The sequence below is a fragment of the Peromyscus maniculatus genome, chromosome 22 (assembly GCF_049852395.1).
Source record: "Peromyscus maniculatus bairdii isolate BWxNUB_F1_BW_parent chromosome 22, HU_Pman_BW_mat_3.1, whole genome shotgun sequence".
Classification (NCBI taxonomy): Eukaryota; Metazoa; Chordata; class Mammalia; order Rodentia; family Cricetidae; genus Peromyscus; species Peromyscus maniculatus.
Window position 1 is genome coordinate 5221889 of NC_134873.1, and position 14731 is coordinate 5236619.

General features: G+C 40.8%; 1 protein-coding gene across 1 annotated transcript in view; it reads right to left on the reverse strand.

The window, feature by feature from the left end:
* Window positions 1–14731, reverse strand: part of LOC143270236 (uncharacterized) — a 285186-nt gene that overhangs the window by 180534 nt on the left and 89921 nt on the right. The window lies entirely within an intron of this gene.

Sequence of the window (14731 nt, forward strand, 5' to 3'; positions counted from 1 at the left end):
AATCAGAACCATTTCTGCCACTGTCCAACTGATTTGTGAAATCAACCAATCACAGAGCAGGACAGTAGAATCCTGGCCCTAGGGAACAGGACCAGGGAAAGAAACACAGCCTGTGTTTGGGACCTGAGCCAGAGACGTGAACACTTTATCCCCAAACCCAGAACCCAGGAAATATGTCCTGACTCTGAGACCAGTACCAAAATAACACTCTTGGCCCCTAGAATCAGAGTAAATGAAAGAAATGTGCCCTGGCCTTAGAGGTAGTGTCAAAAAGCCAAGAAAGGACAGTGAAAGAAATACAGTTTAGCCTTGAAATCGGGGCCATCTCTGCCCCTTGCTCACAAAACTGGCCAATCCCTGGGCAGAAAATAAACTAACCAATCACAGTTGACTCTGAGCCCTAGACATCCTAAATAAACTGCCCTGCCTGGTCAGTTGTGAGCTGTTCACTCCATCCTGGTAGAGGCAGATACTCTCCTGGACTCCTCCTTCCCAAATAAACCTCTTTCTCAAAAGAGTATTGTGTGAAGACCTTCATTGACTGGTGAACAGAAGAGCCTTACTGGGACGTCCCATGGTGGACTGAGCAAGGGGGAGCTGAACAGAAGAACCTTGCTGGGAAGTCCCTTATTGGACTAAGCGAGAAAGAGCTGGTAACACTGAGCCAGACATTGTGGCTCTCCAGGAGAGGAGCAGGATTGCTGTTTCCTGTGGGGAAACCATCCCCCATCATACCATCATACCAGGTAAATCCTGACCTTCCCGAAGAGTCAGGATACCCTGACTTTCCCGAAGAGTCAGGGTACCCTTCCTTGCTGAAGCAGTTCCAGTCCTGACTCTCCCGAGAAGTCAGAAAACCTTCCTCTCCAAGGTTGGACTGTTTCTTTGCAGTCCAAGCCATCAGACTGTGCAAAACAGCTCCAGGTGTCCGGGCCACCTTCAGGGCAGAACTCTTGTTCTGAGTAGCTCGAGGTGTCTGGGATACCTCACCTTCCAGGGCTGAATTGTCTCCTTGCAGTTTCAGCCATCAATTTACTAATATTTTGGTGCCAAAACCCTGGTCACCAAACCCAGAGTTTTTGCACTTTACTTACATTTGGTGCTGAAACCTGGGACACCAAACCCAGAGTTTCTGTGGTTTACTAACATTTGGTGCCAAAACCCAGGACACCAAACCCAGAGTTTTTGCGGTTTACTTACATTTGGTGTCGAAACCCGGGATAGACTCCCTTGGTGCCTGTGCTCTCCCCTTATGGTCTGAGCCACACTAAGACTCTATCCCTCATCTCCTGTCCATCTGCAACAGACCAAACTTCCAGCTCACCGATCGCTCAGCATTCCATCCAACAGCGGCAATTAGGTGAGTTCCCCTTTTGGTTGGTGTAAACCTTTTCCTGGGTCTGAGGAAGTGACCTTTGAATGTCCAGCACCCCTCTAGTACTCTTGGAAGTGGAGGTATCCCCAGACAGTGTCTTTAAGGCTAAGGCTGGCCCTCTTCACCTGACCACACCCCCATCCTAAGAGATGCAATCAGGCAGTTATAAGCATCCCTTCCTGTGCTCTCCCATCTTCTCACAAAAGGAGCCACAAAAGTCTACCATTTCAGCCTTTCCTCTGGATGATTCCTTCCCCCTAGAGCTCGGTTTTCTCTCGCCCTCTGGCTTCTACTAAAGCCCTGCTACCAGGCACCTGAGTCTCTCTGTTGGCTTAGCCGGGCTAAGCAGGACCCCAGTTGAGTTGGGTGATGACCCTCTGAATGGCTTGGTCCCTGGCCGGTCCTCCCTGAGTCAGGAGATGCCCATGACTACAGGCTGCAGTGAATGATTCCCTCCCCTCTCATCCATGGGAGCCCTGCACTCCATACCTTCTCACACCCCCTTGTGATGCCTCCTAGAAAATCTCAAGCCTTCACACCTGGCTCCTGATTTGAAAGGCCCTAAACTTGTTCGCTTGTGCAATACAGTTTGGCCTCATTATCCTTTAGATAATCAATCTAAATGGCCACATAATGGCACACTAGATCCCAATATTATATGGGACCTTTACAACTATTGTGAGTGATCGGGGAAATGGAAAGAGACCCTATATGTCAAAGCCTTCTCTTACCTTCTCTCTAAGCCTTCTCTCTGTTCCCCCACCCAGCTATTACTAGCTATGAAGTCAGAACAGGATGAAACATTTTCTTTTGAGCCAGCTAATGAGCAACCACTCTATAAACCAAAGCCAAAGTCCACATCTTCTTCTCTTGCCACACCAACTCCAGTGTCATCCGTGTGACATGAACAATTATGTCAATTATAGCATACGGGAGATACGTGTCCCATGGGACTAAGCTCCCTGGAGGTCCCTGCCAGAGTGCCTGTGTTATGTCTCCTTCTCAAAGGACACATACTTCACAGATCATGAGTTCTCAGGGCTATGGGTTCTGTATAACTGCTTTTCTGATAATGTTCTAATTAATCGATAAAACACAGCCAAAATTAATGAATGCTTGGGTTGTGAACTGTGGAGGAAAGGGGAAGCTGGACATGGACCTTAATTAGATATAGCAGAATGAACTATTCCTTAAAAACCTCAAGCCTCGAGGCCTGCGGCAGGGGCCCGTGGAGGTAGACGGGCGCAGTGGCAGCCCGCTGAGGTAGACGTGCCCGGCGGCAGTGGCCGACAGGGACATTCAGGCCCGGTGGCGGCCCCCAGAGGCAGACAGACCCAGCGGCAGCTGACAGGGACATACAGGCCCGGCTGCAGACCGCAGAGGTAAACAGGCCCAGGGACGGAGATAAGCAGCTTGGAACAGGGACGCCCCTAACCCCAACATCTGGGGAAGAAGCTATCTCCGTGGGTCAGAACCAGAACGAATCTGAACACTCCGTCTGAGGACAACCCAGGGCCCAGCTGCTGATCCTGTGAAACCCAACAACTTGGAGGTGTTGGTGACACTACCCTGCTCAGCTGAAACCCATCTGGGAGAGGATTCAGATGCCTACAGTTTAAAGTCTGAAGAAACAAGATCAGCTGAGGAGTTGACAAATGAACAAAAAGTGACCTGAGAACACAGAAGAAGGCGCTACCCAGACACCAAACCAGATCACCAGAATCATAAGTATATAATTCACCGATCGAAATCAGCTGCCCCTGAAGAAATAGCCCAATAGCACCAATTTAACCAAGAACCACGACTAAACCAAGACTAAAAATTAGAACAAGAGAGGCACTCTCAGACACAGACACCACCTGCACCTCACAGAGGAAGAGATGAGTAGACGCCAGTGCAAAAATACAGGCAACAACATAAAGACCTATATGGCAACATCAGAACCTAGTGATTCTACACCTGCAAGACCTAAACATACCATGACAGAAGAAACAGAAGAAATCAACCCTAAAAATGACATTAAGAAGATGATAGAGGCCCTTAAAGAAGAAATAAAACATTCCCTCAATGAGGAAATAAAAACTTTCCTTAAAGAGGAATTGAAAAACTACCTTAAAGAGGAAATAAAAACTTTCCTTAAAGAGGAAATAAAAAACACCCTTAAAGAGGAAATAAAAACTTCCCTTAAAGAGGAAATGAAAACTCCATTAAAGAGGAAATAAAAAACTCCCTTAAAGAAATGGAAGAAAAAACGAACAAAAATGGGAAGAAATCAAAGAAAGCCAAGAAAAAGCAATTAAACAGATGAAAGAAACATTCCAAGATCTGAAAAATGAATTTGAGACAATAAAGAAAACACATGCTGAGGGAATGCTGGAAATAGAAATCCTGACAAAACGAACAGGAACTACAGAAACAAGCATAACCAACCGATTGCAAGAGATGGAACAGAGAATCTCTGACACTGAAGACACGATAGAGAAAATAGATTCGTCAGTCAAAGAAAACAATAAAGACAAAAAAGTCCTAACACAAAACGTCCAGGAAATTTGGGACACCATGAAAAGACCAAACCTAAGAATAATAGGGATAGAAGAAGGAGAAGAATACCAACTCAAAGGCACAGAAAATATATTCAACAAAATCATAGAAGAAAACTTTCCTAACCTAAAGAAAGAAATACCTATGAAGATACAAGAAGCTTACAGAACACCGAATAGGCTGGATCCAAAAAAAAAGTCCCCTCGCCACATAATAATCAAAACACTAAACACACAGAATAAAGAAAAAATATTGAGAGCTGCAAAGGAAAAGGACCAAGTAACATATAAAGGCAAACCCATCAGAATAACACCAGACTACTCAATAGAGACTATGAAAGATAGAAGATCATGGACAAACCTCATGCAGACACTAAGAGACCATGGATGCCAACCCAGACTATTATACCCAGCAAAACTCTTAATCACCATAGGCAGAGTAAACAAAATATTCCAGGATAAAACCAGATTTAATCAATACCTGTCCACAAACCCAGCCCTACAGAAAGCACTAGAAGGGAAAATTCAACCCAAAGAAGCTAAACACATCCATGAAAAATCAAGCAATAGATAATCCTACACCAACATACACCACAGAAGGACAACACAACACAACCAAAAAATAACAGGAATTAACAATCACTGGTCATTAATATCCATCAATATCAATGGTCTCAACTCACCTATAAAAAGACACTGGCTAACAGAATGGATTAGAAAACAGGACCCATCCATATGCTGCATACAAGAAACACACCTTAACTCCAAAGACAGACACTACCTCCGAGTAAAGGGCTGGGAAAAGGTTTTCCAAGCAAATGGACCTAAGAAACAAGCTGGTGTAGCTATCCTAATATCTAATAAAATAGACTTCAAACTAAAATCAATCAAAAGACACCAGGATGGACATTACATATTCATCACAGGAAAAATCCACCAAGATGAAGTCTCGATTCTAAACATTTATGCTCCAAATACAAAAGCACCCACATTCATAAAAGAAACACTACTAAAGTTTAAAACGCACATCAAACCCCACACATTAGTAGTGGGAGATTTTAACACACCACTCTCACCAAAAGATAGATCTACCAGACTGAAACTTAACAAAGAAATAAAGGACCTAACAGATGTTATGACTCAAATGGACCTAACAGATATCTACAGAATATTCCATCCTAACACAAAAGAATATACCTTCTTCTCAGCACCCCATGGAACCTTCTCAAAAATTGACCACATGCTTGGACACAAAACAAATCTCAACAGATACAAAAAAATTGGAATAACCTCCTGTATTTTATCAGACCACCATGCCTTAAAGTTAGAACTCAATAACAACAAAAATTATAGAAAACCCACAAACTCATGGAAACTGAATTATACCCACCTGAAACATCAATGGGTCAAGGAAGAAATAAAGACAGAAATTAAAGAGTTCCTAGAATTCAATGAAAATGAAAGTACAACATACCCAAACTTATGGGACACTATGAAAGCAGTGCTAAGAGGAAAATTCATAGCTCTAAATGCACACATAAAGAAGATGGAGCAATCCCATACCAATGAATTAACAGCACAACTGAAAGCTCTAGAACAAAAAGAAACAAACTCACCCAGGAGAAATAGACGCCAGGAAATAATCAAATTGAGGGCTGAAATAAACGAAATAGAAAACAAGAGAACAATACAAAAAATCAATGAAACAAAGAGTTGGTTCTTTGAAAAAATCAACAAGATAGACAAACCACTAGCCAAATTAACCAAAAGGCAAAGAGAGAACACCCAAATTCACAAAATCAGAAATGAAAAGGGAGACATAACAACAGACAATGAGGAAATCCAGAGAATCATCAGATCATACTTCAAAAACCTGTACTCCACAAAAATGGAAAACCAGGAAGAAATGGACAATTTTCTGGATAAATACCAAATACCAAAATTAAATCAAGACCAGATAAACCATTTAAACAGACCAATAACCCCTAAAGAAATAGAAACAGTCATCAAAAGTCTCCCAACTAAAAAAAGCCCAGGACCAGATGGTTTCAGTGCAGAATTCTACCAGACCTTCAAAGAAGAACTAATACCAATCCTCTTCAAAGTGTTCCACACAATAGAAACAGAAGGAACACTACCAAACTCTTTTTATGAGGCTACAATTACCCTGATACCCAAACCACACAAAGATGCAACAAAGAAAGAGAACTACAGACCAATCTCCCTCATGAACATTGATGCAAAAATACTCAACAAAATATTGGCAAACCGAATCCAAGAATACATCAAAACAATCATCCATCACGACCAAGTAGGATTCATCCCAGGGATGCAAGGATGGTTCAACATACGGAAATCAGTCAATGTAATACACCATATAAACGAACTGAAAGAAAAAAACCACATGATCATCTCCCTAGATGCTGAAAAAGCCTTTGACAAAATCCAACACCCCTTCATGATAAAGGTATTAGAAAGAATAGGAATACAAGGAACATTTCTAAACATAATAAAAGCAATTTATAGCAAGCCAACAGCAAACATCAAATTAAATGGAGAGAAACTCAAAGCGATACCACTAAAGTCAGGAACAAGACAAGGCTGTCCACTCTCCCCATATTTATTCAATATAGTACTAGAAGTTCTAGCTAGAGCAATAAGACAACAAAAGGAGATCAAAGGGATACAAATTGGCAAAGAAGAAGTCAAACTTTCACTATTTGCAGATGATATGATAGTATACATAAGTGACCCCAAAAACTCTACCAGGGAACTTCTACGGCTGATAAACTCCTTCAGTAAAGTGGCAGGATACAAGATCAACTCAAAAAAATCAGTAGCCCTCCTATACACAAATGATAAAAGGGCTGAGAAAGAAGTCAGAGAAACATCACCCTTTACAATAGCCACAAATAATATAAAATACCTTGGGATAACACTAACTAAACAAGTGAAAGACCTTTTTGATAAGAACTTTAAATCTCTAAAGAAAGAAATTGAAGAAGATATCAGAAAATGGAAGGATCTCCCATGCTCATGGATAGGTAGGATTAACATAGTAAAAATGGCAATCTTACCAAAAGCAATCTACAGATTCAATGCAATCCCCATCAAAATCCCAACACAATTCTTCACAGACTTGGAAAGAAAAATACTCAACTTTATATGGAAAAACAAAAGACCCAGGATAGCTAAAAGAATCCTATACGATAAAGCAACCCTTGGAGGCATCACCATCCCGGACCTCAAACTCTACTATAGAGCTATAGTAATAAAAACAGCTTGGTACTGGTATAAAAACCGACATATGGACCAATGGAATCGAATTGAAGACCCTGACATTAATCCATGCACATATGAACACCTGGTTTTTGACAAAGGAGCCAAAACTATACAATGGAACAAAGAAAGTATCTTCAACAAATGGTGCTGGCATAACTGGATGTCAATATGTAAAAGATTACAAATAGATCCATATCTGTCACCATGCACAAAACTCAAGTCCAAGTGGATCAAAGACCTAAACATAAATCCAGTTACACTAAACTTAATAGAAAAGAAGATAGGAAGCACTCTTGAACGCATTGGCACTGGAGACCATTTCCTAAATAAAACACCGACAGCACAGACCCTGAGCACAACCATTAATAAATGGGACCTCTCAAAACTGAGAAGCTTTTGCAGGGCAAAAGACACAGTCAATAAGACAAAAAGACACCCAACAGATTGGGAAAAGATCTTCACCAACCCCACATCTGACAGAGGATTGATCTCCACAATATATAAAGAACTCAAGAAACTAGACATCAAAGCACTGAACAGTCCAATTAAAAAGTGGGCTAAAGAGCTAAACAGAGAATTCACAAAACAAGAACTACAAATGGCTGAAAGACATTTAAAGAAATGCTCAACATCCTTAATCATCAGAGAAATGCAAATCAAAACGACTCTGAGATACCACCTTACACCTGTTAGAATGGCTAAGATCAAAAACACCAATGACAACCAATGTTGGAGAGGATGTGGAGCAAAGGGAACACTCCTCCACTGTTGGTGGGAATGTAAACTTGTACAACCACTATGGAAATCAGTATGGCGGTTTCTCAGAAAATTAGGAATCAAACTACCTCAAGACCCAGCCATCCCACTCTTGGGCATATACCCAAAGAATGCTGATACATACCATAAAGATACATGCTCAGCTATGTTCATAGCAGCACTATTTGTAATAGCCAGAACCTGGAAACAACCTAGATGCCCATCAACGGAAGAATGGATGAAAAAAATGTGGTACATATACACAATGGAGTACTACTCAGCAGAGAAAAACAATGAAAGCATGAAATTTGCAGGCAAATGGATGGAACTAGAAAAAATCATCCTGAGTGAGGTAACCCAAACCCAGAAAGACAGTTATGGTATGTACTCACTCATTGGTGGATTCTAGATATAAAATGAACAATTAGACAACAACCCATAGAACCATAGAGGCTATATATATAGCATGGAGGTCCCTAGGACGACTGTGGCATATAATAAATTTCAGTTTTACTCAATTATTGAAAAAAAATAGGCAAATGAATGGAAACACATGAACTGTAAACCAAAGGCTGAGGGGCTCCCAGCTGGATCAGGCCCTCTGAATAGGTGAGACAGTTGATTGGCTTGATCAGTTTGGGAGGCATCTAGGCAGTGGGACCAAGTCCTGTGCTCATTCCATGAGTTGGCTGTTTGAAACCAGGAACTTATGCAGGGACACTTGGCTTAGTCTGGGAGGAAGGGACTGGACCTCCCTGGACTGAGTCTACCAAGTTGATCACAGTCCTCGGGGGAGGACTTGTCCTGGAGGAGGAGGGAATGGAGGGTGGGCTGGGGGTAAGGGGAGGGCGTGGGAGGGGGGAGAATAGGGGAACCCATGGCTGATATGTAGAACTGAATGGTATTGTAAAGTAAAAAATATATATCACAAAATAAAAGAATAAACGATGTTGTCTTGCCCATCAAAAAAAAAAAAAAAAAAAAAACCTCAAGCCTCAAGCCGCTAGATAATAGAAAGTATAATAGTTCAGGCACTTCTAGGGAATGAACACTCACCCACTAGGAATCCTTTAGGAATCCCAACTAAAGTGATTTATGGCAGAAAACATTATCTCATAGGAGGCAGATGGTGGGCCCCTCTGTTGAGAAAGTTCAGCATGGAAAACTTAAGGACTACAGCAGAACTCCTTCCCCTTACAGGTGTAAAAGTACAAGAGTCCATATTCCAGCAGGTAAAAAGGTTTTATATTAGAAGAGATATGTGGTAAAGAACTGAAGAAAGACTTAGGGAGGATCTGCAGCATCCAAATTGGCTAAATGGGTCATGAGAACCAGAAAAGTAGAAGTACATAATAAACTAGCAAGTGGCTGAGATAAAGATGAAGGACACAGCTGCAAGAAGCCTACACAAGTCTAGGAACTGTACTAAGTTTAAAAAACACAGACTGCTCTTTGGGTCATCAAGTTCTTGTGAGTGAAGGCATACGTCTAGCACCAATTAGTAACTGTGTGCTTGATTTTTTTAAAGATGATGTAATTGAATTATTGCCAAGCTCTTGTTCCTTGTATGACTTGAAGGTTTTCTTTTCTGTATATAAACTACTGATTTGCAGAAGTAAAATTGCAGCAGATTCAAACTGCTTTTGAGTGTGTTGTCTGTCTGTCAGTCGCCGAATCCTTGCCTTCCTGACTACCCAAGCCCTGATTCTCCTACGGTCGTGGTACTCCCAGTGGGGCAGTCCGTGGCACTCTCTTCCAGTCCCCTCAGTTTCCCTTTCTCCATCCTCAGAAACAGGTCATCCACCAGGTCAACCCTCCCTGGCATCCACTTTTAATACACAAACAGCCCCTAGTCCTCCTGTTCATTGTTCCTGCTCTACCTTGGGACCTCCTATACCTCCTCAATCTAGACCAGCCCCAGTTCTTCGTTTGCGAGTGGTTGCTGGGGTGGATGGTCTAGTCAGGGTAAATGTCCCCTTTTCATTATCTGAGCTCTCCCAAATATAAAATAGGTTGGGGTCCTATACGGTCAATTCTTCCACTTTTTTATTAAATAATTCCAGTACATTACCCAATCCTATGATCTTACCTTTCATGATGTCTATATGATTGTTTGTACAAACAATCTTGCCCCAGAGGAGCTTAGGTGAGTCTGGTGATCAGGCTAGGTTCCATGCAGGCAAACTCCATCCAACAGATAACACCTACCCAGTGAGGGCTAGGGCAGTCCCAGACCAGGAGCCGGGATGGGATTACAATAACCCAGGGGACATTCTAGCTAGAAATAGGTTTGAACCTGCCTCCTAGCTGGCTTCTGCAAGACTGTCCTTAAGTCAATAAATCATGAAAAAGTCCAAGAGGTCATACAGGGGAAAAATGAAAACTCATCTGAATTCCTCAACTGCTTTACAAAGGCCCTCTCACAATGTATCAACCTGGATCCTGAGACTCCAGATGGAAAGCACCTCCTTATGAAGCCAACCTTTGAGTCACCCATTACTGTCCTTTCTCTTCACCATCTGTCACACCTTTTAACATATAAGGGCCTTCTAACATTACCTCCCTCTCAAGTTCTCTCCCTTCAGGTGGCACTGGTTGAGAACACAGCACTGACTTTTCAACCATGTCCACCTCTTTACATCTCAAATCTTCTCTCCCAACCAGTCCTGGAATACTCCCCATCACACTCACACGTTGAGACCCTAAGAGAGTTACCACCCCATCTGATACATATGCAGAAATGAGCATTACTTCAGGCCACTTATACATGGTATACAGATGGCAGCATCTTCCTATATAAAGGAGTACATGGAGTGGAATATGCAATTGTCTCAGATACCATAGTGGTCAAAACGCAAGCTCTTCCAGCCCATACCACAAATCAGCAGGCTGAACTGGTAGTTCTAACCCATGCTTCTCAAATAGCAGACAACCCTCAAAACTATATACAGACCACCTTAAATAATAACTAAAAGTGTTAATGGTCTTAACTGCCTAAGGAAGAGATAGAGACAAGTAGAATGGGTAAGAAAAGCAGGTCGATTTTTTTTTGTTTGTTTGTTTGTTTTGCTTCTGTGAAACAGATTTGACTACCAGTGAGAGACATAAACTAAGGTTGACAAGTTGGTTTTTTATGCTTCTGTGAAACAGATTTGACTACCAGTGAGAGACATAAACTAAGGTTGACAAGTTGGAAAAATATTTTCCATATAGATGTAAGTAAAAATAAGAAAGCATGGCTATTCTAATATCTCATCATTTTGATTTCAAACCAGACCTAGTCTGAAGAGACTGGAAGAAAATGCTATACTCCTAAAAGAGATACTACAATCCTAACTATATATTCACTCAACACAGAGACACCAGATTTCATAAAATAGTTTTAGTTTAAAACTACAGAACAATGTCAACAAAGTGATATTGTACCTCATTCTCACTGATAGGCAAGTCATCTGGAAAAAGACTAAATAAAGAAATTGTAAAGTAAAATTATGTAGATTGTTAATTCTACTTCTATATTTAGCAAAATTGAGCATGTCTGAATTTCTAGATAGATTACATGTTTACATTAAGGAGAGGTGGTTCAGTATGAAAAAAGCAACTTTCAGTAAACTGTGCTCATATAAAAATAACTTTAAAATTTCTTCAAAATATGAGCATCATGGTCAAGAATTCATTTGTTTCCTAACAACTAGTGGCCTATAATGCTCAAAACTTTGACAAGACAATCATTTTTATGAATTTTAATACAAAATATACAAAAACTAGAACAATTCTGGTAATTCTTTTGTCACACACTGACAAGACCTTCCATGTCTATGGAGACAAGGTGATGTAACTTAAGACTCATTTGTCCTCTAAATGCAAAGTCCATACAGCAATGAAAAACAACATTGGATATTGGTCTTCTTCAAAACTCTGAGCACATAGACTTACAGCCTGCATTTCCTTCTCTGAGAATCAGGACATAAAAGATTATGGGGACATCATAGAGGGTCTAGCTATCCTCCAAAACTGATATTTCATTTGAATTTTGGAAAAAGTTAATGACACAGTATGCTAATTTACTAATTCTACCTATTAAGCCCATTGTAACTTTAGAATATCTGGAAAGTCTAGATGTCTCTACCAATGAATGTAGTCTCACTATGTATATCTGTGTAGAGTAGAACTGTCTTTGTAGACCAGGCTGGCCTTGAACTGAGACATATCTGACAGCTTCTGCCTCCCAAGTGCTGGGATTGTATCTGTGCCTGTTCTACACATGTGCCAAAATACATGTTTTCAGAAAAAAGTCAAATCACTGTAAGAACTAATTTTTGCTAAAGGAGGGTTCTAAAGTATGGTGGTATTTTATTTGTACTGAAATGTGATTTTATTTGTATGTTAATAAATAAAGTTGCCCGAGGGACAGAGCTAATAGCAAGCCATAGCAGAGCTAGGCATTCGTGGTGCACGCGTTTAATCCCAGCACTTGGTAGAAGAGCTAGGCAGATCTCCGTGTGGTCAAGGATACAGTCAGTGTTGGAGACACATGCCTGTAATCTCAATACCATAGAAGACCTGGAGGGCTGTACATACAGGCAGTGATGAGGCAGTCATGTGTTTAGGTTTACAACCAATGAGAAGGCAGAACAGAAAGACTATATAAAGACAGACACACAGGAAGTAGGTCTCTTTCAGAGAGGTAGGACCACCACAGGAGGAAGGGTAAGGTTTTAGCTCTGAGCTCTGACCTCTTGGCTTTCTTCTTTACATTGGTTCTGTGTTTCTTATTTAATAAGATGGTTGGTTACATCTACACTAAAGTATTAAGTGTAAGTGTATTTTCTATAATTTAAATTGATGACACATGGAAAGAAGGAAGAATAAATAAAACTTCACAAATTTGAACAAGCCAAAGTTCATGTTATATTATACCTTCAACATGAACTATCAAAATCATCTAAGGTACACAAACATGTATCACATAGTATCATGTTTTCAAACTACTGTGAGAAATATTTTGTCATTTAATGTGAAAAATACTAATTAAAAGGAAAATATGTACATTTGGGCAGTAGTAGTATCAGAAGTAGCACAAAAAACTCTCATGACCCTATGGCTGGCTGGCAAGGAATTATCGGATCTGGTTGACACAGGTGCAGATGTTACCATTATTAGAAAGGAGGAATGGCCCATAACTTGGTCATTAGATGCTACCTTGACCCCTTTGAAGGGAATAGGACAAAGTCAAAACCATGAAAGGAGTTCAAAAATTTTAAATTGGAAAGATCAGGACAGTTATCAAGGTATCATACAACCTTGTGTTATAGCCAGATTACCAATCATCTTCTTGGGTAGAGACTTATCTCAACTTGGAATAATCATGTGCAGTACTAATGATGTTATTACCACTCAAATGTTGAAAAATGGGTACTTACCAGGTAAAAACTTAGGAAAACATGGAACAGGAATACTAAAACCTCTAGAGGCCACCCCTAGTCAAAAAGAGCAGGATTAGACCATTTTTTCCATGGGGGTCATTGATACTCCTGTGACTCATGCAGAAAAAATCAGCCTGTGTGGGTCAATCAATGGCCTGTTACCCATGAAAAATTATTGACTGCACAGCAGCTGGTACAGAAGTAGCTTGAAGCTGGCCATATCACCCCTAGTAATTCTCATTAGAATACTCCTATCTTTGTTATTAAGGAAAAAATCAGGTAAATAGCGGCTATTACAAGTTTTAAGGGCAGTGAATAAAATGATGGTATTGATGGGAGACTTTCAACCTGGCCTCCCTTCACCCATCACCATACCTTTGGGACATTTCAAAGTTATCATAGACTTGAAAGATTGCTTTTTTTTACCATCCCCTTTCACCCAGAGGATCAAAAATGCTTTGCCATTCAGCCTACCTGCCATCAATTTTAAAGCACCAGTGAGGAGATGTCAATGGCATGTCCTCCCACAGGACATGGCTAATAATCCCACTTTATATAAATCTTATGTTGCTCTTGCAATGTAATCAGTAAGAAATCATTGGCCAGTCATGCTGCACACTAATTTCATTTCCATCATTTTCCTTTTGTTTCTATCTCCCCCACTTCTAAAAGCAAGCAAACAAACAAACAAAGAAACAAACACCACAGTTACAGCTTTGGTCAGATGGCTTAGTGGGTGAAGGTGCTTCCTGCCAAAGCTCATCATATGAGTTAAATTCCTGGGACCCACGTGGAGAAAGGGGTGACCTGACTCTAGCAAATTCTCATCTGACCCTCACACACGTACCATGGCGTGTCTGTGTATACACGCACATCCCTGCACATATATACATACATACATACATACATACATACATACATGCAATAGATTATGCTGAGTGTGAGGACTCCTCAGAAGCTTACCTTCAACAACCCAAAAGCTTGACTAAGCACACAAGTATTATAATTCACTATGCAACAGTCTCTAGTTTTATATACATTTAAAGCATTTTGTTAAGAATGTAAAATGAGCAGTTTTTAAAACCATGTTTAGATATAGGCTTGGTAGTGCAGGCCTCTAAGCTTAATTACTTAGGAAACTGGGGCAGAAGAATGCTGAGTTCAAGGCCATCCTGCTATAGAGTGAGTTCAAAACCAGCCTGGGCAACTGAATGAGACTCTGTCTCAAAATGAATAAAAACTTAAAAGGTGCTTGAGACCCAGGTGGGTGGTAGAGTACATGCACAGCAGTGGTGAAACCTCAGTCCAGTATCAGTCCAGTCAAACAAACAAACAAACAAACCAGCCAACGC